Here is a 27,929-nt window from a genome sequence, read left to right as displayed (position 1 = left end):
TGGAGCCTAGTTAAAAAAAAAAAAAGTTAAAAATTATTCTCAGCTCTCTAATGGCTGTCATCCCTGCCTCTTGCCCACATAACTTCTGACTCATTTCTTTAGGGCCAATTCAAAACTGAACCTGTTCACTGCCGTTTTCATAGAAAACAGCCAGTGCCAGGAATGTAGGGGGAGAAGGTGAGAAGAAGGTGACAGTACTGTCCAGGTTCTACCCAGAGGTGGGCCAGGTAGAGATTCACAGGATTCAGACAGAAGGGCTGGTAGCCTCCCAATGATGAGACTAACTAAAGTGGCCTGGAGAGGACATGGTGTAAGCCTGTCAGAGGCTTTAAAGGGCATCTCATGGGCTGTGTCAAACCCAGAAAAACTGACACCAGGAGAAGAATGGGGAGGACCAGGGAGGCAGTCCTGTGGCAAGTTTCACAATTCTCCCATGTTGGAAGGTGCAGAAAATCTGGAGGGCACCATTTTTGGCAGAAAACCTTGCTCTAGTGTTGGGAAGTCACAGAAGTGCCACAGACACTGAGAAAAGCTACAAGGGGATGCACAGTTTCACAAAGCACAGTGATCACAGACCAGAGCAGTGGGGATCATGCTACTGACACAGAAACTACAAAATCCAAAAGCAGAGAGAGTGGCCTTTCAGGGAGGAGCTCTGTACCAGTCATCCAAACTTACCCCAGGTCAGACAACCCAGTGACTTTCACAGAGCAGCAGCAACATGGAGGGGAGGAGGTGGGTGTCACATAAAAGGGACTTAAAACAAGCAGCTAGAAGAAAAGAATGGTAGAAAACTGCTCCTTGGCTCTCAGGAATCGAGAGCAGTACCAGGGGCTAGGTGGACACATGCACAAGAAATAGCACCAAAGAGGTTTCCTGTTCAGCAGTCAGTTGGTGAGGGAGAAGAAGATCCAGGAGGCAAGTGATATGAAAAAAGTTGGGGTTCTGTAAGCAAGTCTCTGGAGGCTAGATCAAAAAAAGGAGTGCACACTGCAGACCAGTAATGAAACACAGCTCTGAGCCCCAAATGGGGGAGGTGATCGATGGGGGTGGGTGTCATTGACAGAGCTATCACAGGGCCACGGGGAAATATATGCCCATTAGGGTCACAGAGGGCTCCTTCCAGCCTGGATGGGAAGGCACAGTCTCACACAGGAGGTCTGCTGACACCTGGATGGTAGAAGGCTCAGAGGTCCTCCTATCGACAGTGGCCCTTTTTGGCCAAGTGTCAGCAGAGAGGGTGGTCAGATTTGTCTTCCATAACCCTGGGTCCATCCTTGGGTGGGCAGATATTGATAAAAAACAACTTTTGAGCTTTTGAGGATTTTCTTTGCACTTTGGGAAAGCCTACTCTGGAAGGACCTTTATGGACTGGTCTGGGAAAAGGAGATTCTGCATTGGCCCCCCATCAACCATGACCAATGGGCCATACCTGATGCTTAGGCCTCCCCAGAGTGAGCTTCTGCCCTAGAGAGGAGGTAGGAGACTCAGCTGGGGTGTAATCATTGGTCCCCTTGATACTGGAGGATCTCTGTGAAGAGAGGTCAACATTGTGTTTATGAGATTCATCTAGGTTGCCTGTAGCAGGAGTTTTGTTCGTTGTATGTAGTATCCCATTGCATGCACACACAATGACTTATTTATCTATTCTACTGATGGTGGATATGCAGGTGAATTCCAGTTTGGGGCTGACTTGGCATCACCAGGCTTTCCCCTGGCCATGGGGGGAGGGCCCAGAAGGCTGGGTGGTCTGATGGGACTCCCATCTTCCTCATCTCCAGTCTCTTCCTGCTCTCACAGTTGTGGCTGCTGCTTCTGATTCTGCTTCTTTCATTGTGGCAATGGTTGTGGGCGGGTTATGGAGGGCAATGAGTCCTCAACCTACTTGTCACTCAACCCCTTCCTCCAACAATGAACCTTCAGTATTTCTTTTTTAAAGATTTTTTTTTTTTTAAGATTTTATTTATTTATTTGAGACAGAGAGAATGAGAGAGAGAGAGTACATGAGAGGGGGGAGGGTCAGAGGCAGAAGCTGGCACCCTGCCGAGCAGGGAGCCCGAGAACCTTCAGTATTTCTAAAATACATTATGCCTTTGACATTCTGTTCTACTGGCATGAGCAGTCCTCCCAGTTCTGTTTGATAAATCCTTTAAAGGCACCCAAACGTCATCTCTTCTTTGATATTTTCTTCATTTCTCTGGACAGAATTGCTACAATCTCTGTACTTTTACAGTACTTTGTTCCTACTTCTAGTGAACGTTTATACATTTACGTATCTTTCACCTCTAGATTGGGATTGCTTTGAGATTGGGGACTGCCTTTATTATCCTTCCTAACACAGTTCACAGTACTTCCTAGGTGAATAAATGAAAATAATGAAATCAGGAATTAGGAATAGCTTTTACTCTAATAATTATGAGTTTTGTTTTGGACATACTGATTTTGGACATATTGAGTTGACATATTGAGGTTGGGTGGAGAGCAGCAACTTAGAAAAGATTTTAAGGCCAATGATGTAGATGTAGGAGTTATCAACAAAGACAGTAATAAACACTGATTGTGTCCCACATTTTTCAACTATGGGCTAAAGAAAAGTAGAACATTTATAGGAGGTAGAAAAAGGGTTGGGAGTTGGAATTTGGGGTATGAAGGAGAAAATCCATAGACATGGATGGGGGAAAAAAAAAACATAGTTGACACTTTTGCTATGGTCCTCTCCCCTCTACCAGAATTATGCAGCCCTTCCACTAATTTAAAGTCCAAAATCAAGAAATAGATGGATCAAAAGATGTTCATTTGGTTTCCTCTAGGATTAGAAGCTACTTATTCAAAAATCTCATCCCAGGCTCCTGTTGGCTACTTCAAACCCTTGTCCATTCTTCATCTCCACCTTCCTGTTTTTTGTGGTATGTGTGTGTGTTTCTACCTGTTTTGCAAAAGCAAGAGAGAGTGGGTAAGGTGGAAATATCTATTTTTCCCTTAAAAAAAATTATACAATAAAAAAAACTGAAAAACTCCTTTTTAAATAGAAAAATAATATCTTTGGGGTTCTAATTATTTAGATAGATTCTTTTCTTTAACTTACTCTCCTTTGCTCTTCTTAGTGCCTCTAGGAAATAAACACTGGCTTATATAGATTATTTAATTAAACAGATAAAGTGAGTTTTGTGTTTCCATGTGACTCCTTAACATTTTAAAAATTGATAAATTTAGTTGTATAAAAATTAAAACTGCATGGAAAAAGAACAGCAAACACCAAAAAGCAAAGGCAAAAGGCAAAATGGCAAACTGGGGGGAAATGTTGTGCCCCATATCATACACAAAGGATAAAATTCTTTAATATATAAAAAGCTCCTACAAATCAAGAATAAAACCAACAGCCAAATTAAAAATAGATGAAGACTAGAGATTTCAGAGAAGAAAATTCAAGGGCTTTTGAACATTTGAAAAGATACTCAATTTCATCCATAATAAGAGAAATGCAGACTAAAACTACATTGAGATACCATTTTTCATCTGTCAAATTGACTAAGATCCAAAAGTAGATAATATTCTATATTGTTGAAGGTATGGGGATCCATAAATTGCTAATGGGAGTGTAAATTGGTTCAACCATTAGTTCATTCCTCATTTGTTGCCTCATTATCATGGATTTTTTCCAACCCAGCTTTTCTCTGCTTTTGGCAGTTTCCTACTTGATGTGGACCTTAGAAAAACTGAACCACAACTGAATGTTTCTAATGTGTGGAAGAAATGAAGACTGCCTTGTGTATGCTAAAACAAAACAAAACCAGAGCGGTTTGGCAATATTTAACAAAATTAAAACTGTATATATCCTTTGACCCAGCAATTTTACTTCTAGGAATTTATCCAAGTACTAAATTATGTATTAATTAGTCCAGGGTTGATTATTATAATAACTTTAGTAATAACAAAGATTGTGAATTAAGTATCCATCATTAAGGGACTAGTTTAAAATAATCATGGTATAGGGGCACCTGGATGGCTCAGTCAGTTAAGCGTCTGACTCTTGATTTTGGCTCAGGTCATGATCTAAAGGTCATAAGATCAAGCCCCACATCACATCAGACTCTGAGCTCAGCAAGGAGTCTCCTTGAGATTCTCTCTCCCCCCCTCTCTTTCTGCCCTTCTCCCCTCTGTGTACTCTCTCTCTCAAATAAATAAATAAATCCTTAAAAAATTAATAATCATGGTATATACATGCCAGGGAATTCTCTGAGGCCACAAAAAAGAATGGGGAAGATCTTTATGTGTTTATGTAGAAAGAGCTCCAAAATACTTTTTTATTATTTTATTATTTTTTTCCATCATGATAAGTGTACTTTTTAATAACCATCACCTATTTCCCCCATTCTTCCACCCACCTCCCTTCTAATAAGCATCAGTTTGTTCTCTATAGTTAAGAGTCTGTTTCTTGGCTTGTCTCTCTCTCTCTTTTTTTATTCCCTTTGCTGATTTGTTTCTTAAATTCCACATATGAGTGTGATCATATGGTATTTGTCTTTTTCTGACTTATTTTGCTTAGCATTCTCCATAGATCCATCCATGTCATTCCAAATGGCAAGATTTCATTCTTTTTATGGCTGAATAATATTCCATTATATATATATACACTACATCTTCTTTATCCATTCATCTATCACTGGACCTTGGGCTGCTTCCATAGTTTGGCTGTTGTAGATAATTCTGCAATAAACATGTAAGGGTGCATAGATCCCTTTGAATTAATGTTTTTGTATTTTGGGGGTAGTTACCCAGTAGTGCAATTCCTGGATCATGGAACAGTTCTATTCTTAACTTTTTGAGGAACCTCCAAACTGTCTTCCACAGTGGCTGCACCCAGTTTGCATTCCCACCAACTGTGTACAAGGGTTCCTTTTTCTCCAGATCCTCGTTAATACTTGTTGCTTCTTGAGTTTTTGATTTTAGCCTTTCTGCCAGGTGTGAGGTGAAATCTCATTGTGGTTTTGATTTGCATTTTCCTAATAGTGATGTTGAGCATCTTTTCATGTGTCTGTTGGCCATCTGTACATCTTCTTTGGAGAAATGTCTGTTCATGTCTTCTGCCCATTTTTAAATTGGATTATTTGGTTTTTGGGTGTTGAGTTGTATAAGTTCTTTATATATTTTGTATACTAACCCTTCATCATATATGTCATTTGCAAATATCATTTCCTATTCAGTAGGTTGCCTTTTAGTTTTGTTGATTGTTTCCTTCACTGTGCAGAAGCTTTTTATTTTGATGTAGTCTCAATCGTTTATTTTTGTTTTTGTTTCCCTTGCCTCAGGGGAGATATCTAGAGTGATGTTGTTACAGCCGATGTCAGAGAAATTACTGCGTAGGTTCTCTTCAAGGATTTTTATGGTTTCAGGTCTCACTTTTAGGTCCTTAACACATTTTGAGTTTATTTTTGTGTATGGTGAAAGAAAGTGGTCCAGGTTCATTCTTTTATATGTAACTGACCAGTTTTCCCAATACCATTTATTGAAGACTGTCTTTTTCCCACTGTATATTCATTCTTCCTTTATCAAAGATTAATTGACCATATAACTGTGGGTTTATTTCTGGGCTTTCTATTCTATTCTATTGATCTATGTGACTATTTTTATGCCAGTAATATATCATACCATACAGTTTTAATTACTCTCACCTTGTAATATAACTTGAAATCTGGAATTCAGTTTTGTTCTTCTTTTTCAAGATTACTTTTGCTATTTGGGGTCTTTTGTGGCTCCATACAAATTTTAGGATTGTTTGTTCTACTTCTGTGAAAAACACTGTTGGTATTTTGATAGAGACTCCATTAAATCTGTAGATTACTTTGGTATAGACACTTTATAGTATAGACATTTTAACAATATTTGTTCTTCTAACCCATGAGCATGGAATGTCCTTCTATTTGATTATATCACCTTCAGTTTCTTTCATCAGTGTTTTATAGTACAAGTCTTTCAGGTCTTTCACTTCTTTGATTAAGTTTCGTCCTTGGCATTTTATTATTTTTAGTGCAGTTGTAAATGGGGTTGTTTTCTTAATTTCTCTGCTGCTTCATTAATAGTGTATAGAACAGATTTCTGTACATTGACTTTGCATCCTGTGACCTTACTGAATTCATTTATCAGGTCTAGTAGTTTTTAGGTGGAGTCTGTAGGGTTTTCTATATATATCATATCATCTGCAAATAGTGAGAGTTTTACTTCTTCCTCAACAATTTGGATATCTTTTATTTCTTTTTGTTGTCTGATTGCTATGGCTAGGACTTCCAGTACTATGTTGAATAAAAATGGTGAAAGTGGACATCCTTGTCTTGTTCCTGACCTTAGGGGGAAAGCTCTGTTTTTCCTCATTGTGTATGATGTTAGCTGTGGGTGTCATGTAATAATTCTTATAGATAATAAAGTTCATTTGGATTGTCTCCAGTGAGCTTCTCATTCTCATGCTAACCCTACATTTTAAATTATTAAATTATTCAAACAGTATTTGAGTACCTGCTATGTAGGAGGACACCACAAAGGTGCTGTAATATCAATAATTGGCAAACACAGAAAAACATAGTCCCTACCTTCATGTAGTTTAGAATTTAAGAGGGAAGACAAACATTAATCACACAAATTATATAGCTCATCAGTGAGTAAAATGCTAGGAAGGATATGAATAAGGTCCTATGAGAGCTTTTAGCAAGGACGAAGGGGATCAGAGAAGCAAGGCTTGAGATCTAAAAGGATAAGGAGATTTTAATTGGCAAAAGTAAAAGATAAGATGGGTGAAATTACAGGCAGAAGGAGCATAACTGCTTAAAGGTTGGTCATTGTTGCTGGAGCACAGCATTTAGGAAGAGAACAGTGCAGGATAAGATTAGAGAGATGGGCAGAGGTATTTACAATATTGATTTTTATCCTCAGAGTAATATAAAACCATGAAGGGCTCTAGCAAAGGATTGACAGATTATATTTGTGCTGTAATGCAGAGAAATGATCAGAAGGTGCCAGAGAGGAGGCAAGGAGGGCCAGGTTTCCTGGCTCTTGGCAGGAAACTTCAGGTCCCACCCACAGAGCTATTCGAGTGTCCTTACAGCATGGTGACTTCCTTCTCTTAGAGCAAGTGATTCAAGAGGTCAAGGCAGAAACTGCAATATCTTTTATGACCTTGGAAATTACACGCTGTCATTTGTTTGGTATTTTAGTGATCACACAAGTCAACCTTGATTCAGTGTGGGGAAGGGGATCACACAGGTGGCAAGAATCATTGAAGCCATCTTGGAAGATGGCTACCACAGACCAAACTCTGTAGAACTCCATTTCATTTCTGGGTGGTGTACTGTGGGAGTGCAAAGGAAATTGAGAAGCAGCACAGGGAAAGGAGGAATACTAGAAAGGTTGTGAGATGAAATCCAGCCAAAGAAAAGGAAATATCAAGAAATCTGCCAAGAGGACATGTTAGAGGAAAACCAAAAAAAGTTCATTGGATTTAGTGACATAGATTTAATGGCCAAAAGCTCTTTCCTCATAATATGATTTAACATTTATTTTGACTCACCTCCCCTTATAAACTTTATTGAAGAGACTTTTTCCCCATCTTTTCTTTGATAATCTTCCTTTAACACCCCTTATGGATGTTTTCATAATGTTCCTCACAAAATTCTACTGATACTTTGAATGGAATTGTGTTATTATTTTGTTTGAGAAACATATTTTTACAATGATTAGACTTCTCTTTAAAACACCTAGCACATTTCTCTCTGTGTGTAAATTTTCATTTAAATCACCTAAAGTTTGGCAACTTAAAAAATGTTGTCACTTATCTCTCATTAGGTTGATTCCTGCGTATTGTTTTTGTTGTTGCTACAGTGAATGGGATCTCTTCCCTGCCCCCATTATCACCATACTGTTTTCAGTCTAGAAATGTATTTACTTTATGCCCCATTTTATGGATAAGGAAAGAGGCCCAGAGAAAATAGGTGACGGGGCTACAGTTATAGAGTGGGAGAGTTGGGGACAGCAGATTTTGAATATCCAAATTTTATTGTGCTACATTAATAGGAAATGAAGTTGCTTAGCCTAGTCAAACCTTATTAAAATTAATAGTCCCTTAAGTATCACTCTCTTTGTCTTTTTTGTTTGTTTTTTTCCTATTGTTTCATTAAGTTTTTAATTTTAATTCCAGTATGGTTAACATACAGTGTTATATTAGTTTCAGGTGTATAATATAGTGATTCACAATTCTATACATTACTCAGTGCTCTAATAAGAAGTATCATTTTCTTTGTATCAGATTTCAAAGTAGTACTATACATTTTATAGCATATTTCCACTTTTTAGCATTGTCAATTTGAAATATAGTGTCATGACTTCAGGAACTGCCTCTTATCTCCATTCAATTCTCCCAAGACCTGATTCCTACCAGACAGGAACTATTTTTTCTTTGAGGTCTAAATAGACCTAACAACCTATTGCACTGAGTAAATATTTAATGAAGATTGAATATTTCCTCTGTGGTGGATCAATTTACTCTTGTTGATTATCTGAGGAAAGCTTTTTTTCTTTTTTAAATGTCATGTAGTAGTTTAAGATACTTGTTTTCCTGAATATTGTTATTAGTGCCAAAGTGTGTTTCAGTGATTTAAAAATGCATGTCTCTTAGTTTTTTTCAGTCACCTGTTTTTCCTGGTTTATATATGCAGTTTGAATTATTATGTTATTTCAAATACAAATCCAAGATTCATTGACCTGGTAATGTAATAAAGTCATTTGTTGTGAGAGTTGTTTTTTCTTGAATTTGTGGTACTTGGAGCTCTGAAAATGAAAACTGTTTGCTAATGAGGTATAAGGATCTTGATGGTGCATCTTTTAATGGCAGAAATATAATTTTTATTGATAAGTACCTCCAAAAACAGAAATAATTTTTAATTGACAAAAATGTGCTTTTCTTGTTTTTTAAGTATCAGTATATATTTAATTTTATTATTTTAAATTTTTCTTAACTGATTTTAGGTCTAAGTGAAATATATTTATATTTGCCTGTGAGTCTCTACATGAAGTTAGTGACTTGAAAGTTTTCAGCTTGTAAAACTGGAATGACTACAGTGGAATCATTTAGTGCAAGTTGTTATGTGGCATACAGATGTAATTTATCAGAATCAATTAGAAAAACAAACTTCTCATTTAAATGGTAGGGGAAAGGTACATATATATTTCATCCTCTTCCTATACTAGGAAGTATGTGAATGTAATTTTGAAATAGAGAATTCATGCCTAGTGACAAAATACCCTTCATTTCTAAGGAATAACTTCATTGTGTTTCACATTTGAAAGCTTCTGGGACCTACCTGTGTTTCAATTTAAATAACTGTTGACATTGTTTGATGTTTATTTTACTAGAGGAAACTTGTGTGATGACAGTTATAGTACGTATTTGATACCAAGCGTAGAATAAATCAGTTAGTCATAGTGGTCTGATATCTGTTTTTAAGGTCTTTTTGACCCAGGAGTGTGTGACCTGTGAAATCTCTACTTTTTGGATTTGTTAAGATATTTTACAATGCAAGGATTTAAATTTAGATGAACATCACTGCAGGAAGTTGGCTGATGTGGGCCAAAACATTCAGAGTATCCAGGTATAAATTGGAAAAAGTTTAACAAATTCTGATAACAATTAACATATGTGAGAAGAGAGAAGGTAAAGTTAAGATTCTTTTCTTCCCCAAGTTATAACAAAGAGAACCTGAAATTTAACCTGGTATTTTCAAAGCTCTGATTACTCAGCAGCATTCCATTTTGTGAAAGCATTGCCAAGAAAATGTATCCAGATCTTGAGTTACAGACTATTCTTGCATCTGATTGGAAGGGGCATAGGAGTTGTTTATAAGGTTGCAGATCCAAAGCCGCACAAATGAAGGCTGAGACTTGGGGGGAGGGTTTGACTCAGGGAAGGGAAGCTTCGTAGACGTTACAGCTCTGTCCAGAGGCCAAATGGGAGATAAATCACCTCTGGCCACCTCTCTTATTATTGAAATGGTTCAGCCCTGGGGTTTAACTGAAGGACTTACAGGGTTTTGAAGTGCAAATAGGATGGTGAAGGGTAAACCCTTTTAGGGTTTCATTTTGATGGATTTTTTTCCTGTGTGGATTTCTGGCACTGACTGTGATCTGGAAGGGGCCGTTAAAAAAAGAAAAGTTTTGTTTTGTTTTTGATCAATCAGGCAATAAGAACTTTCCACAGGGGTGTACTTTTCCTGCATGCATATCGATCCTATTGTGTTTAAAAGTAGGTCATTTAATTGGGCTTTTTTTAGGGGGGGAGCCTTCTGCAATGGAACTGTCATTTCAAGGTCATGTCTCTCTTTTTGGTATTAATGCCAAAGTTTGAGAGTGTTGAATGATGTGGTACTTTTGGATGAGTAGTTTTGGGGGATTACTTAGGGTCAGGGTATGTTAAACAAAAACCAAAATTACCTGGTTAAAGATCAAGTACATATTAGAACAAGTCCTTTTTATATTGATAAGCAGTCTATAATTAATCTTTTTTCCATTAAGTTATATAAATTGTACATATTTATTTATTTAGTATGCGATCTGTTTTGTCAGCATTAAAATAAAACCCAGAAAATTCTGAGATTCCGAAATATTTGTACTAGCTTATTTGTACAGATACATTGAAGTGTTTGGGGAAATGAGGGATACATTAAAAAATGTTTAAGAAACAGATATGTTGATTTACCAAGTTGAACATTTTTTTTTACCCCACAAATAATTCAAACACAGGAGATAAAATAAAATCTTTTAAATTTTATATATTTTTAGTAAAATGGGAATGAGAGGAGAGTCATTAATGACTTCAAAGAAAAATAATTGTAACTAAAGGCCTTTTGTGCAAAAATTTTAACGGAAAATTAAAATATTTGTCTTAAAGAAATGCCATGGTATGTGCTTATGATTCTTTTTAGAAATATGGTTGACAGAACTTTTCTTGAGCATTTACCTCTTTATTTTAGATTTAACATAGATATTTGAATCATTTACTCTGTTTCAAAATGATAATGTATTTAGCTGCAGCAGAGATTGCCCTCTGTGTTGCTTGATACCTATTATAAAAAACAGTTGTTAATCTCTGTAATTGACATTGATCACACAATGTTCTTAAGTGACCTCCAAGTCAGCTTTTGTTTTTCTGTTCTTCAAAAATTTCCCTTCACTGGATTTATCTAAATTTAGAATTAAATGAAATGTTAGAATTTACATTTACCTATTGCTGCATGAAGATTTTAAATAAGATGCTTAAAAAAACAAAACAAAAAAAACCCTAGATGGCATCAGGCAGAGTCCACTGTATCTACCAGTGTTCCTGTCTTTAGTTTGTTGCTGGGAGATGTTAATATGACCCTTCCTTTGTTAGAAAAGAGATCTGTAGTCCTTCCCAGAATCCTCTTGTTAACTGTCTTTTTAACCCAAGTTGGAAGTTGTCTGATGAATGAATGGTGAGCCATTTTTATGAGCTACACATATTGTTGACATTGGGTCACACGTTGCTTTTTAATTTCTAATGTGTTTTTAATTTGCAAAGCATGCATATGTCTTTCACAGCAGCAGAACTGAGTCAGCGTTTCTGAGCCCAGATATTGCTTTATGCAAACAAGACACCTCAGGCTCGTGAATGCTCTATCTCATAAGCCTTAGCTTTACTGAAACACACACATGAACAAATTTAACTTTGAATATTGTTGAATAAAAGAAGATACTTGAGAAAGGCTTTTTTCCCAAGAACTTCTCTTGCCTCTTGGCAAGTGAATTGCCCCAATATAAAAGCGTTGGGAGGGAAAAGTGAGCTGCAGAGTGAAAAGGCAATCCACAAATAATCACTCTTTTCTGCCTTTGATTGTGTCAGATTTTTTTGTGTGTGTGGCAATTGTTTTCTTTTTCGCTTAGAAGAGGTTTATGGTCCAATGTCTGTCAAGTCAGCCCCTGTCTTAAGGTTGCAGTTGTATTTCTCTCTGGAGTTCCTAGAGGTGATGTTATCTTTTGTTCACTCAGCAGTGTGGTGGTTCCTGAGAGCATCTGTCACTTTAGGCATTACAAGATGGATGGGTCTCCAGTGAACTGCTGGTTGAAGCAAATGGTGAAAATAAGAAAAGACAAGGGGTTTCGGGGTCTGCAGAGAGGACAGACAACAAGGAAATACTGTTAGAAATCAAGAGTAAGCTCAGCAATAGAGAAGGAGAGAGCAAAGATGGATCATATGTCATTTTGGAAATGAGAGTCTTTTGGTGGCTACCGTGATCTGAGGGGGACATCTGCATCATGGTAAACAATTATTTGCTTTGGATTTGCAAAATGTATTTGGACATAAAAAAAAAAAAAAGTCTGGGAAAAGTGTTGGGAAATTGCAATGATATACATTGTTTTATGTGATGATTTTGCTGTTTGAGAATTAGTAGTCTTTTAAAATGACCTAAGAGTTTAAAATTTTTCTAGTCTTTAAAATTTTTCTTTGTATTTTCATTTTTCTTTCCTTCCTCTATTTTTTCTTGTAAGCATTTGAGCAACTGTACATATTAAAATGTTGGAAAAGTATTAACCACATAACCAACATCCTTACTGTTTACTTAAGTTTTTTGACATTTTTGCAGGGAGATTCTGAAAAATCTCTGCTCATGCCTTAGGGGGACTGGGGGCATATTTTAAATTATTTAAAGTAAACTTTCATTTAACTTAATGAGCTCTTTGATGAAAGAATGAAATATAATTGTTATTGATCTGTCAGAACAAGGTGGAAATTTGGTGTTCTATTTAGAAATTCATTTTGTTGGCAAAAGTCTAAATTTGTAAATTTGGACTGATGCAGAACTGGGCCCATGTAAGAGAAGGAACAGGAAGGAGCTTGGCCAGAGAGTAGGAAAGGGGAAAGGGAGGTGGGAGGATGTGGTTGAAAAAAATGATTTTGTCAAACTTTCTGGCATTCGTCTATGAAAAAGACCGTACGTTGAAAGGCAAAGAAATTAAGATGATTAGAAGCTTTAAGCTATACAAATGGTAGAGTCTCTTCCTTCTCTATGGGTGTAAATAATAGATGAAAGAGTAAGAGTGACAACAAAGGATCAGGTCGTTTAAGAGAATGTGTGCAGCCTGAATAGGGGTCTGTGGCCCAGGGCCAAAGGTCTTAGCTTTGAGTGTAATTAGGAGAAAATACAAAAATGTCATTACTAGCAGGTGAAGTGTGCAGCACGTGGCCAAAAATTAGCAATTTTAGACTCTGAAGCTACTGGAATTGGATTACTAACCTTTTTTAAAAATCATTAAGGTCCTCATGGAGTCATACAGTTTCATTGGCAGTAATGCAGTTTGACCTTGTTGACCAGATGGGGTAATCTTGGGTTTGGATGTAGGTAGCGAGACTCCTGACTTACAAAAAGATGTCTATTTGTGTGTGGGTGGGTGGGAAATACATGAGTTTGAAAATCTGGGTCTTGCTTTTTTAATTGTTCTTTTGCCTGAAGACATTCTTCTGACAGTAAAAGAGGTAAGATAAAGATTTTTATTTCAAAATCTAAAATGGTTCTTTTCTGTCTTTCTTCTCTTTCAAGTTGGCATAAAAGGACAATAAAACTGAAAACTATTTCTTTAGAAAGCATAAGTTAATATTACTTTAAATATTTTAGTGCTATTACTATGCATATTGAAATTAGTATATTCTTAGGAAAATCCCCTTTTGTTTTCCTTTTAGACACAGTAACAAAGGAACAAAAACACTTCTCAGTTGCATATAAAAATCAGTAACAAATAGTTTTTATTTCACTTGATGTTTTATGACTATATTTCCTATTTTTTCACCCAGTAGTTTATATTGACCATAATCTATTTAAAGGAGAGAATAATATGCATACTGTAATTTTCTACCAGTTATATGTAATTATAATTATTTAGTTTAATTACTCCTAGAAATACCCTACTCAAAAGGGTAGAAAACAGTAACTCTTTTTCTTCATGCAGTCTCTCTTTCTTGGAGATTATTAAAGCATTAGTTTCAAAAAGTAGAAAAATACTTTTAAGCAATATTAGTTATGTCTTAAATTTTTAATAGTTCTTTGAGGAGATAAATTTTGGCCAAGCATCAGAGATTATAAAATTCAAACTCCTTAGAATGAGAAAATTGCCTTTCATTATTTTCATTCCTAAAAATAAAAATAGTCTGTGGGTCTGTTAGCATATGGTAACACTTGTCAGAACTGCAGACTTGACAGATTTATCCAACTTACATTTAGTAGGGTAGGAGTAGGGGGGAAATCTTAAGAACAACAAATTATTTTTGAGTATATATAATTAGGAGTGATTATTTGGGGAATATTTAAGAGGGAGGAATACCTGTATTTGCCCATTATGATGTATATGGAGTTATGTAAGACTTTGATAATTTATTTCTAATTGTAACTTGTAGAACTGTAAATATTTAAATTATTTTTTTCTGGAATATAATGCATTTGGAAACTAATTCATGTCTTTACATATATATTTTTATTTTTTTATGTTTTTGCAGGTGCACAAAAGCTTTAAACAAGTAAAATCTAGACAACAGGCTCCCTGAAGTGTTGACAGCCCAACTTAATCATGAACGTGATTCAAAAATGTTAATAAATAAACCAAGGTATTGTACAGTTATAATACCCGCCCCCCAATTTTTCAAGATCAAATTTGTTTTAGGAAGTTATATTTAGAATTTAAATAAAGCTACTATATTTGGTTCCTAAACTGATTAAGCAGATATTTCTATGAGCTCTTCTTCCATTTCCTTCCCTCTGCTTTCCTCTCCCTTCCCCCATCCTCTCCACCAAAAGAAAAAAAAAAAACCCTTATTCAGCATTAAGTTTTTGCTTATTCAGTATTGCTGAATAATTTTTTTTTCTGGCAACAGCCTTTGTGTTATATTTCCTGTATACCTAAATTAAGACAATAAGAATTCAGTTTTTGATTCCCCTTTGTTGACTGTGCTTTTTATCTTTCAAATTGTTTAATAAGAGAAAAATCTAGATTATTGGCCTCTGCAAAAAAAAAAAAAAACCCAAACCATATTAAATGACTGTATAAAAATGTTTATCATCTAACACTATCCTGAGATGTATGTTTTAAAAATTTCATTGAAAGGTTTTTTTTTTTTTTTCTATTTTTAGGAGGCTTTTAGTTTAGAAAATATTGCCTTTTTTATCCTCCCTATGTCCAAAAAAATTAAACATTTGCTTAGGATTAAGGATTTGGAGCTGCTGTTTTAAGGAACTCTTGTTCTGTCTAGGCATAGCCCAAGACTGCATGTCTCCTTTTGGATGTTGGAACACGTTTGAGTAGCCTGGCATTTCCAAGAGAAGGCAAAGATCTTCCTGCTGAATTCTTTTGAGACCAAAAAGAACAAGAGGGTCATTACCACTTCAGCGTGGTCCCTGTTTGTGCCTTGGTGACCATGCAGACCCTGGAACCTAGTGTTGGCTTAACATTTGGGCCTGGAACATCTGGAAAATGATCAGAGAGGGAGTGGAGGAGATAGAAGAGTGGGGAATGGTTGCGTTTTGTTACACCAGGTGCTAGGAGTTAGCAACATCCCCTGTTTGATATGGGAGGCAAATTCTGTGGCCCAGGAGTTAGGCTTCAACAATTGAAGAGGTCAAAGGACAGCTGAGTGGGGTCAGTGAGACACCATGGGGTGTATTTTGTTACTTAGTAAAAGGAGCAGCCTCCTAAAACCTTAAAGGATTCTCTTGAAAATCTGTGTTGTGAAAAGGTTTTATGAGTCTCATGGCAAAAACTCCTGATTTATCTAAGGAATGCTTGCTTTTGTCTAATGGAAGGATAATCCTTACCAAATGTTGGCAACTACTATAAGAGTCAATATAGGTCTGAAAGAACAGTGAGGGTTTGAAGTATACTTTGCTTTCCAAAATGTTTATCATTTTAATGTTTGTCTCTCAGTGAAGAATTTTGCACTGTTGAATTACCACCCTTTTCTTTCCTCAGAGCCAAAAGTGGAGGGTGGGGGAGAGACTGGTAAGGAGCGAGCCTACATTAATTTAAAGATTATTCGAATGAGCTTTTGACTGACCCACAAACAGGACATTACTAACCTTTAAAAACACCAAAGCTTCTTAACTCTGAAAAGTTACCTTAAAATTTATTTTAATGTATAAAGGGAATAAATGGCACATGAAATATAATGTTTCTAGATTACAGAAGAGGTTTTAAAAATTTAGTTGTATTTCATAGAAGTGGGTATCAGTTGATGAATAACCATAAACCTGTGTTTCTTCCTGAATGTGTTTCTTGTACATTTTATAGTAGTAAGAAGAAAATCAATGTCAGGGTCAAGAATAGAGAATAAGAAAAGCAAGTATAATAAAGAATTTTTCTTTTTGAAGGGAAATGGAAAAGGGGCAGGGGAGGAGGGATCCACATGTTGTGAGAGCTGTCTTTACCAGGGCCCATGACCTCAAGATACCACTTCCATGATTATGGATACCTTTGAAAGCTGTTGGCCACCTGGCAGATAGGTTGTAAAAGGGGACTGTTAGAGGAATTTGGCAGTATTTTGATGTTCCAGTTTATTCCCTCCATACATGTACAAATACATAGAGAACATATATTACTATATATACAGTAAGGGGAAAAAGATGAAATGATGACTAGTATATAATAGGCTTTGTTATGCATTTTCTTACTAATTTGTAAATTTACAGTATTTGTGAATTACACTTGTGTGTGATTTTTTTTCAATCTCTTAATAATTACTTATTTTAAAGCAACATATGCATAAATGTAAGGCTCAGCATGCATGCAGTGTGCTCAGTGTCTATTTTCTCAAGGTTAAAGTGCCTTTCAACAACTAATTTAGAAACCTAAGTGTAGTGACTGATAATTGCCTAGAGAAAACCCACAGCTGTTTAAGTAGCACTGAAATTGTGGCAAAACTGACAAATACAATTAGCAATGTTAATAAGATAAGAAAATGGAAAGACAGAGGCAGATGACAGAGTGGAAAGATGAAGGTAGCAGAAGTAACAAATCCATATAAGAACACAATGTTCACAGTTGCTTTGAATTTCCAGCACTTTTTCATCTAAGCTAAGTCCTTTTACTTCTCTCTGAATTACCAGCAGAGTGGGTGTTTTGCAAGTTAAAAAATTCAGATAAATTTTTTCAGTCCCTAAGTCACATCTAATTTTGAAAGAACATAGCTGTTTGGTTGTGATCCTCTCTAAGGAAAACAAGCAGATTTTGCTGATTCTACCCAATTTTATCTGTGGTGCTTTTTAAAAGTCAAATTTAAATATACTTCTATTTTACTGTAATTATTGTGAATGGGAATTTCTTTACCCCACTTTGCACCCTTATAATTCTTATTAGTCATCTAAATACATTACAAAGAGACCAAAGAAGCCCTGTTTCTGGATCCAGGGACCCAGTATTACCAGAACAAAACAAAACAAAAACCTGCAGAAGTCTTAAATGTATGATTACTAATTATATTTATCTGGTTAATGTTTATAGCTCACTTTCCAAACAACTTCTTGGGAAAACTAAGTGGGGATTGGAAATTAAGAGAAATTAGGTGAATGTTCTATGAAAAAGATTTAGTCCTCTGTGCTCTTCCCATTATACTTTTTAAAGCATCCAATGAAATTTGGAAAATTATTAATGGTTATCTTTTGAAATTCTACTCTGCATTTGGGAAACTGGTTTTTTGCCTCTGGTGTTTTCTGCAGATTTGAATAATTGCTGTGATAAATCCCCACAAGTTTGTTCTCTGAAACCGTAGAGACTCTGAACTCTCTGAGTGTGGCAGCCTTGATGGATGCGGTAAACCACACTTTGGAAGCATTTCTGGTTATTTAATGTTTTCTGTTCTGGATTATTGACTCTTCTCCCTGTTGAAAAATTGGTCTCTGGTGACATGGTCGAGGTCACACGTTGCCTATTATTGTTTTGCTTCTTTGATCTTAAACAGGGATTGCCTCTGGTAATTATACTAGTTCCAGAGAGTCTTGATGAGATGTGTTTATTTTACAGAAGAATTTCTGGTATTTCAAGGAAGAAAGTAAAGATTTCCAGTAGAAACATGTACCTCTTCATTGCAAAGAAAAAATAGCATTGTACTTTATCTTTTAATTATGACACTTTTTAATAATTATTATGAAATTAGTTTGCATCTTACAGTATTTTACATAACAATTTAAGACAAATATTGGTAGAAATGGTTAGTTTTAGAATAAAGTTAGTAGGGCAGGGTTTTTATTTCAGTACCTAAAATACTTTTGGCTTCAGAAAATGTCAAAAGAGATTCATCCAGATTTAAATGTACAGAACTATTAAAAGAGGTTGGAAATGTTGTCTTTTAATCTATTTGCATTTTCTAAAGACTTTCAGCAAAGAGAATGAATAAAATTGAAATAACATACTTTTGTTTTGAATGCATGGTTAGCTTTGTGCTTTTTTGGAATGTGCTTGGGAGAGATAATATCTCTTCAAATTCATTTAATGTATAATTAGATAAGACACACAGAAAGCTCGATGTATTCATTATTTTTTTTTACTCATTCTAGTTTTAAACAAAATATCCCCTAACAACTCATAATCTAATGGGAGAGTCAGACACTAGACTCAACTAATTATAATCAAGTGCAACAAATGTCAATTTCAAAGAATAAATGAAATGCAAAAAGAGCACAAAAGAGAGAGAAATGTGAATATATTCTTGCTTTTAATTTTGGATTATAGACTGTGAGAACTTGCAAGAACCATGTTTGATTTCCATTATCACTGTCGTCAGTGATTAATTTTTTTAAAGATTTATTTAGTTGAGAGAGAGCACGAACAAGAGCAGGGGGAGGGGGAGGGGCAGAGGCAAAGGGAGAAGCAGACTCCCCACTGAACAGGGAGCCTGATGTGGGGCTTGATCCCAGAACTCTGGGATCTTGACCTGAGCCAAAGGCAGATGCTTAACCAACTGTGCCACACAGGTGCCCCAGTGAATATTTTTAATAGAGAAAAGTTGTATGAGCAGTAATGCTATATAACAAGTAATTTTCTTTTTTTTTTTTTCATGTTTCAAGTTCATATTTAAATTCTAATTAGTAACATATAGTGTAATATGGTTTCAGGAGTAGAATTTAGTGATTCATCACTACAAGTAATTTTCTTATACAAAGAATCTGATAACTGTGAGGGACAATAATGGTTTGTATATGTGACTGTAAAATTTCTTAATAAATAAATTGTATATAGTACCAAATAGCAGCTTTTGGAACTTTTACATTGATGGCCATTTGTTCCTAGAACAATGCCCCAGAATCTATTGTAATGCCTAATACATGCAAGGGAAGAAGTGCATCTTACTTTTCTTAGTATCTTCAATGTAGCACAATGCTCAAAAACAAAACAAAAACAAAAAAGCCCAACCTATTACTACTCTTTTTTTTTTAAGATTTTATTTTTTTATTTTGAGAGAGAAAAAGAGAGCAAACATGCACGCGCATGTGAGTGGGGGGCAGGGGCAGAGGGAGAGAGAGACTCTCAAGCAGACTCCACCTTAAGTGTGGAGCCCAAAGCTGGGCTCGGATCCCAGGACCCTGAGATCATGAACTGAGCCAAAATCAAGAGTCAGACACTTAACTGACTGAGCCACCCAGGCGCCCCTATTACTACTCTTTTTTCACATTTATTCTGTGCCAGGCACTATTCTAAAAATGTTATATATGCATTAAATCTTATGTATTCTCACAAAAATCTATGATATTGGTTGTATTACCCCATTTTACAGATGAGAGACTAAGTAACTTGCCCAATATCATATGGGTAGTGGGTATAGGATTTGAATTAAAGTCATCTGACTCTTCAGCTATAGGATTTCTGTAAGTGCTGCTTGGCTGGATGGATAACTGTTAAAAGTTTGGAGAGTAAGTGACAACATCATAGAGTAAAGGGTAACAAAACTCACAAGGTAAACGAGGTTGGCTTTTTTAGTACTATGTCTGGCACACAGACAAAAAAATTGGGCCTTAAAAACAAAAACCTCAAATCAAACCCAAATATACACACACACCACAAACAGAATGTATCATCTTCATGCTTACCTTGTTTCTATGTCAAATAGCATGTCTTAGTGGGGGAAAAAACATGGACTTTTAGTCTAAACTTGAATCCTAGTTCCAAATTTATTTTTTTAAAGATTTTTTTTACTTATTTGACACAGAGAGAGAGAGCACAAGCAGGGGGAGCCACAGAGGGAGAGGGAGGCTCCCCACTGAGCAGGGAGCCCAACGTGGGGCTCGATCCCAGGATCCTGGAATCTTGACCTGAGCTGAAGGCAGACGCTTAACTGACTGAGCCACCCAGGCGTCCCCCTAGTTCCAAATTATAAACCAGATAACCCTGGCTTGTTGCAGAAACTAGATCAGTTGTTCTCTCTACCTGTCCCTATTCTGAGTTTACTTGTTTCTTTACTTGTTCCTCCATCCTATAAATGGAAGTTAGATGTAAGGATTTGACTATATTCAAATCGGCAGAAATACTTCCTACGCAGTGTGTGTGCTTCCTATTGTCTCTTGTGGGGAGGCTCCTGATGCCTCATTGCTTCACTATTAGTGTTGCTAAACTTGAGCTGTGGGTTCAGGAGGTGTCAGCCTTATCCCTGTGTTATAAAGTTCCCCCATTTATTATCGTTGCCTAAATGAATTTTGTATTAAGGTTTGCAAAGTGGTAGTTTTATAATTCTGTCATTCTTTCCACACTTATTAGCTGAAATTCTTCATTAAAAATATTAAAACTCTCAAAAACCAGGACTATTTGGTTACTTTGAAGTACAGGAAGAGCAGAATAAATATTTCCCTCTTTCCCTTTCCTTTTAGCCACATTCAAGTAGATGCTTTGGGGGTTTTTTGTTTTGTTTTGTTTTGTTTGTTTTTTTCCAAGAGGAGATCTCTCTTTTTTTCCTTGAGTAGCAAAATTAATTTGTGAGTTTTTATATTTTAAATATGTTTCACTGCATTGCATTTTTTCTCTTTTATGTTCAATTTCTCTAGTCCTTGGCCTGTGGGAACATTTCATATTGACTCATGTCTTTTGACGTGATCCATTACCCCTTGATAGCTTCTTTGCTGTCTGTTCAAGTGCATTTCCTGCCTCAGACCTGGAATTGGCCATAATTTCAAGGAGCTTTGATTCTTTTCAGTGGGGAATGGTAGTAGAAAACCACAATCAGGGTACTAGGAAGTGCTTATTGTTATTGAATTGTCATTGCTTCTCAGAGTTTTCAGTAGACAGTGCTTGGAAATACAAATCCGAAATATTTTTTAAATGAGTTATTACTTTAAAAATATATATCCCTGCCTATCTTCTCCATAGCCAATCTTGCTGTTAAAACTATACTAATCCTAAAGTAGTACCGTAGATTTTCTTTTAGCATGTACATGATTTTTTAAAATCCGTGTTTTTCTCGTTCTTTCTTGTCACTAACTGTAATGATCCTTTTTCTCCCTATATATTTTATTTATTTTATTTTTTTTAAAGATTTTATTTATTCATTTGAGACACAGAGATACAGAGAGAGAGAGAGAGACCATGAGCAGTGGGAGACGCAGAGGGAGAGGGAGAAGCAGACTCCCGGCTGAGCCAGGAGCCCGATGTGGGGCTCTATCCCAGGACCCCGGGACCATGACCTGAGCCGAAGGCAGACGCTTAACCATCTGAGCCACCCAGGCGCCCATCTCCCTATATATTTTAAAGTTAATGTTTACTTTCTCCAGATGGTTGGTATTAAAAGTCAACTTTTAGGGGTGCCTGTGTGGCTCAGGAGGTTGGGCGTCTGACTCTTGATTTTGGCTCAGGTCATGATCTCAGGGTTGTGAGATCAAGCCCTGTGTCGGGCTCCGCGCTGGGCATTGAGGCTGCTTGGGATTCTCTCTCCCTTTCCCTCTGCCCCTCCCCCCTCTCTAAATAAATAAAATAAAATAAAATAAAAGTCAACTTTTATAAATAGCCCAAGTGTAGTACCTTGAAAATATTTGATCAAAAGAGGAACTTGTTGAGGGAGATGGTTGGGCCAATACAAGTATATCATAACTGGGGGGGGGGATAGTTTAGAGTATTAGGTAGAAGGTAGTAGAAACTCCAAATCTTAATGAGAAGTTCTCAGTCTAAGCGCTGGAATGAATTGTAGTCTCCCTGGAATCTTGAAGCACCAGGAAAGGGTGAAGGGATGTTCATTTTGCAAATCCAGTTGTTAAGTAATAAGCCTATGTTTTAAACTGCTGTTCAAGGATAGTCATAGAGTTAGGATTAGCTCACTCATTATATGATATTTTCCTTTCCTTTATTATGTTATGCTATAATAGTGTTCATTACCTTAAAAATCGGAAAATAGAAAAAAAAGATAGTTTATTTTTTTTTTAAGAAGGCTCTATGCCTAACAAGGGGCTCGACCTCAGGTCCCTGAGATCAAGAGTCATGCTCTACCAACTGAGCTATCCATGTGCCCTGAAAAAAGATAGTTTAAAAACAATATAACATCAATAGATAAACATTATTAACACATTATTGTGTGTACTTCCCAGTTTTTTTTCTGCTTGTAACAACATTATCTTTACAAGACAAATTGTGTTTTTAAAATTTCCAGTAAATTCATACCATATTGGGGCGCCTGGGTGGCTCAGTCGTTAAGTGTCTGCCTTTGGCTCAGGTCATGGTCCTGGGTCCTGGGATCGAGCCCCGCATCAGGCTCTCTGCTCCGCGGGAAGCCTGCTTCTTCCCTCTCCCACTCCCCCTGTTTGTGTTTCCTCTCTCGCTGTGTCTCTCTCTCTCTGTCAAATAAATAAATAAAATCTTAAAAAAAAAATTCATATCATATTATTAATGTCAGAAATTTAGTTTTTACTTCTACCTACTTAGATTAAGTGGTCTGCCGCAGATGGAAGAGGGAAATAGAAATGAAATTGTGTTACTTTTTCAAAAATAATAGATTGGGCCATATCTCAAATCTAGTACTTTTTAAACTGGTGTAAGAAGAAAGTCAAGGAAGATACACTCTCAAGTTCATTCCTTCTTTTTATCATTTGGGTTTTAGGAAACTTTCTCTTGTCCTTAATAGAAAATAAAAACTTTTTCAGACGGGGAAAATATTGGAGGAAACTAAGTTATGTAAACATTCCTAATATTTTAGGGAGTTGATAAGAATGTTTTTGATTTCTAGACTTGCCACATAATGGATTAATGAAACATGACCAAGTCTTCCAAAGTTGGAAGCAATGGGGAGAAAAGGGTATGAACAAGAGAGTTCTCAAAATTAGGGGACATGCAGCCCATCCATCAGATGCTTTGGAGTCTAAGGGCAGGCCTACGCTTTCTTCCCTATATATGTATATTTGGTTATTCTTTGTTAAATAATTTACCCTTTGTTTATCTTTCCCTTTCATCTAATACAGTGAGGTTTGGGGTCTTTTTCTTGAGGGGAGGGGTAGTTCTATTTTATTTTGACTTTTTAAAATTGTTGCTTGGCTTTGTGCCTATTAATGCCCCATATCTTAAGCTAAAACTTTTTCAGCCTTGTCCTGTAGCCGTGAAATACAGAGACAAGGACAAATCAGCAAACAAACAAACAAAAATCTTCCTTGGGTTGTTTTGGTTTCGTTTTGTTTTATTTTGTTTTGTTTGGCTTGGCAATTAAGTAATACTTTATAGAGTATCCATTTACCCAATTAGGTTATTATTGTAGGTATTTAAAGAGCTGAGGGATCTCAGTGATTAAGATAGCCTAAGAGAGCTGTTGCTATAGCCAAACTGGTTAGATTCTACTCCTGTCTTTGCCATCTCCTTTTTGTTTCACCTTGAGCAAGTTCCTTAAATTCTCTAGGCCTCAGCTCTCTTAAAAATGGAGGCAATATGTTGGCGGGGATGCGGAGAAAGGGGAACCCTCCTACACTGTTGGTGGGAATGCAAGCTGGTGCAGCCACTCTGGAAAACGGTATGGAGGTTCCTCAAAAAGTTGAAAATAGAGCTACCCTATGACCCAGCAGTCGCACTACTGGGTATTTACCCCAAAGTTACAAATGTAGGGATCCGAAGGGGTATGTGCACCCCGATGTTTATAGCAGCAATGTCCACAATAGCCAAACTGTGGAAAGAGCCAAGATGTCCATCGACAGATGAATGGGTGAAGAAGATGTGGTATATATACACAATGGAATATTATGCAGCCATCAAAAGGAATGAAATCTTGCCATTTGCAACAACATGGATGGAACTGGAGGGTATTCTGAGCGAAATAAGTCAAACAGAGAAAGACATGTATCATATGACCTCACTGATATGAGGAATTCTTAATCTCAGGAAACAAACTGAGGTTGCTGGAGTGGTGGGTGGTGGGAGGGATGGGGTTGCTGGGGAATAGACACTGGGGAGGGTATGTGCTATGGTGAGCGCTGTGAATTGTGTAAGACTGATGAATCATAGATCTGTACCTCTGAAACAAATAATACATTATATGTTAAAAAAGAGAGAGACGATAGTAGGAAGGGAAAGATGAAGGAAGGGAAATCGGAGGGGGAGACGAACCATGAGAGACGACGGACTCTGAAAAACAAACTGAGGGTTCTAGAGGGGAGGGGTTGGGGGGATGGGTTAGCCCGGTGATGGGTATTAAAGAGGGCACATTCTGCATGGAGCACTGGGTGTTACGCACAAACAATGAATCATGGAACACTACATCAAAAACTAATGATGTAAAGTATGGTGATTAACATAATAAAATTTTAAAAATGTGGAAAAAAATGGAGGCAATAGAGTACTTACCTGGCAGTTAGCAGGCTCTCCACGTTACTTGTAATTGTTTCCTTTCACATTGCTTGACAATGACAACAAGGACCACCACTACCAGTAATAGTAATAATGATAGCAGCAACTGGTAGCATATCACCTGCCTGTTAGATGCCTACCATTGTGTACGTGCTTCACACATAGCTTAAAGTTAACATTTGAAAAATAAGAATATGTATTCTGAAATCTTATCTTAATGCTTTATTTTTTTAAAGATTTTATTCATTTATTTGAGAAAGAGAGGGTGAGAAAGAGCATGAACAGTGGGGAGGGGCAGAGGGAGAGGAAGAAGCAGCCTCCCTGCTGAGCAGGGAGCCCAACGTGGGGCTTGATCCCAGGACCTGGGATCATGACCTGAGCTGAAATCGAGTCGGGCGTTTAACCAACTGAGCCCCTTGAGAGCCCCAGACACCCCTTATCTAATGCGTTAGTTGTAAAAAGTCTTTGGGGATCAAGTTAAAGGAAGTGTTTCTTCCTCTGTCCTGTGTACTTCGTAATTACTATAAGAGTAATTATTGTATTAATAATACAGTAACTATTAACCGTGAAACATTTGACAAAAGGGAAATAAAAACATCACAGATCAAGAAGTAGTCTCCCTCAAATTGTATTGCTTCTCCTTTCCCTTTTCAACAGAAAAAAGGAGAATTTGGAAGAGGCCATGGAGCCATTAGCAGGTACCTATTTCCCAAGCTACCCTTTTCCTTACTTCTTCAGTCCCTATTCCTAAAGCCACCAGTGATGGAAGCTGACTGTTCTACTCCAGCCCTTTTATTTTTCTGTAGAAAAGGGAAAAGGCTAGAGCATAAAGACACCAAACCACAATGGTGTGGTGGTTTGTACTTGATCCTACTTGCATTTTGAGCAATTAATTAGTGGTGCATGGGGCAATTAAGCATCCAACTCTTGATTTCAGCTCAGGTCATGATCCCAGGGTGGTGAAATTGAGCCCCACATCAGGCTCCATGCTGCTGCGTGAGGAGCCTGCTTAAGAGTCTTTCTCTCCCTCTGCCACTCCCCACCCCTTTCTCTCAAAAAGAATTATTGGGGGGCCCGGGGTGGCTCAGTCAGTTAGGCATCTACCTTCAGCTCGGGTCATGAACTTGAGGACCTGGGATGGAGCCTCGCATCAGGCTCCCTGCTCAGCAGGGACCGTGCTTTTCCCTCTCTCCATGTGTTCTCTCTCTCTCTCAAATAAATAAATAAAAATCTTTAAAAAAAAGAATTAGTGGTGCAGAAAGCCCATATTTTGTACCATGTCTTTCTTAGAGATTTCTTTAATGTCACAAGAGTGTCTATTAGCATCTCAGAGGTCTGTAGTCCTTAATGAAAGCCCGATATATAAGTTATGCATATATATGTAGAAATTGCAAGTTTGCTTTCTTATTGTATTTGATTCAACAACTGATTCTGAAAATTCTGAAAAGTAGTTCTCTGTTTTCTGACCTGAAGTTGGATTTATTCGCAGTGAATTGCAGTGGGATGTTATGCCATCTCAGGCACTGGAGATCTTTGAGATTCAGATGAAAGGAACACTGGTAGTCTGGGTGGATAATGCCAACAGTTTCAGTGACCCTAAAAATTATAGCATATGATATTAAGAATACATTGCACTAACAAGGCTTCTTCCTTGAACTCTCCCTTTCTTTTGATAACATTGAACTGGAAATTGGGTAGCAATGAACTTGAACTAATAAAGGGAAGAACTCCATACTCAGCACTAAAGAAGTCTAGGGTCAGTTTTATAATTCTTCACATTATCATTATCATTTGAAAAATGCCCAGTTATGTTTTCACTTGGAATAGTCACTTCCTTTTACTCTTCCAGCTGTTTCATGGGTACTTCCCTTTGTCTTCCCCTGAATATTGCTAGTGCTCTTGTTGGATTATGTATATCTTCTATGATGGTGAAACTTGATCACCCATTTTCTGTTGACTTAATATTTTTATTCAGCACAATATTTATTTGCTATACTATATGTATCTGTTATATTGCTCCTTAAACTATAAATTAAAGAGATTGAAATTATGTAGTCCTTCAGGTACAACTGGGCACTTCTTTATTAAACTAAAAAGATCTCTTAGAGAATATGGTTCTCAAGGTTTTCAATGATAAAAGGAAGATAACTTGTTGAGCAGGTAATAGTTAAGTAGAGGCAAGATTTCCAGGCATTTGGTGCTCTGGAGAAAGGCTAAAGGTCCACCTTTGAAGTTATTCCATTGTTCTCCACAGTTAAGAAATGCCATGGCTGTGCTGGTAGTTTTCTCCCTTCTGCAAAGAAGAAAGGTGAAATGGCTATTAAATTTTGACTTGCATACATAAACTGGTGGCACAGCATATTTCTCCTGCAACCCCACCCTGTTTTGATCCCATGTGGTTCTACTGAAAAATAAATTGTTTTTGAGCTTTAGAAAATTTAAATTGTTTATAGTTATACTAATGGGGAGTCTTAGAAGCTTGGACAAAAACTTGGTATTTCAGGAAAACTTTATTTGACAGACCTTGTTGTTTTTCTTCCACTTACAGTTTTGAATATCATACATATACTTTTGGGTATGTACTTTTTATAAGAAAGAAACCTAGTAATTTATTTCTTCTAGTTTTATAGAGATAAAATTGACACATAACATTGTATAAGTTTTATATGTACAATATGATGATTTGATAAAGGTATATGTTGCAAAATTGTTCCTACAGTGAGTTTAGTTAACCATCACCTCATACAGTTACAAAATTTCTTTTCCTTATAAAGAGGAACCTACTAATTTAAATCCATGGCATTTAGTTTCTTATTACCTATTTTGAGAAAGGTTTGCCAAAATATAATTCCAGCTTTTCCTCAAATCATAAGTATCTCTAACAAAGCTTTGATAAACTTAGCTACTCTGATGGAAATCTCTGAATACTACTCACCGCTACCAGGAATCATGTAACTGGCCTTCTTTGCTATACAGAGACACTCAGAGCCACCAAAATCTCCTATGGAGCTCATGCATATAAATCTGAGAAACCCAATAGTAAGTTTGTGCTATGCATCACCCATTCTCTGCTGAGTCATCACTACTGGGTC

At 36.7% G+C, this 27,929-nt stretch overlaps 1 protein-coding gene and 1 long non-coding RNA gene across 2 annotated transcripts in view; one reads left to right on the top strand and one right to left on the bottom strand.

Annotated features, from left to right (window-relative positions):
* GREB1L (GREB1 like retinoic acid receptor coactivator) overlaps positions 1-27,929 on the top strand; it is a 270,133-nt gene that overhangs the window by 104,951 nt on the left and 137,253 nt on the right. Inside the window, exon 3 of the mRNA XM_045886952.3 lies at positions 14,549-14,656. The gene's annotated coding sequence lies outside the window, so the exon portion shown is untranslated. The remainder of the gene's footprint in view (positions 1-14,548; positions 14,657-27,929) is intronic.
* Positions 27,049-27,929, bottom strand: part of LOC123852717 (uncharacterized) — a 61,336-nt gene continuing 60,455 nt past the window's right edge. The window contains exon 5 of the long non-coding RNA XR_010407299.1: positions 27,049-27,130. This is a non-coding gene — a long non-coding RNA (uncharacterized LOC123852717). The remainder of the gene's footprint in view (positions 27,131-27,929) is intronic.

The sequence above is a fragment of the Mirounga angustirostris genome, unplaced genomic scaffold, assembly GCF_029215605.1.
Source record: "Mirounga angustirostris isolate CCGP_5_RB_7025 unplaced genomic scaffold, mMirAng1.0.hap1 SCAF_14, whole genome shotgun sequence".
NCBI lineage: Eukaryota > Metazoa > Chordata > Mammalia > Carnivora > Phocidae > Mirounga > Mirounga angustirostris.
Note: the sequence above shows the minus strand (reverse complement) of the source record. Positions and strands in the feature narration are given on the sequence as shown.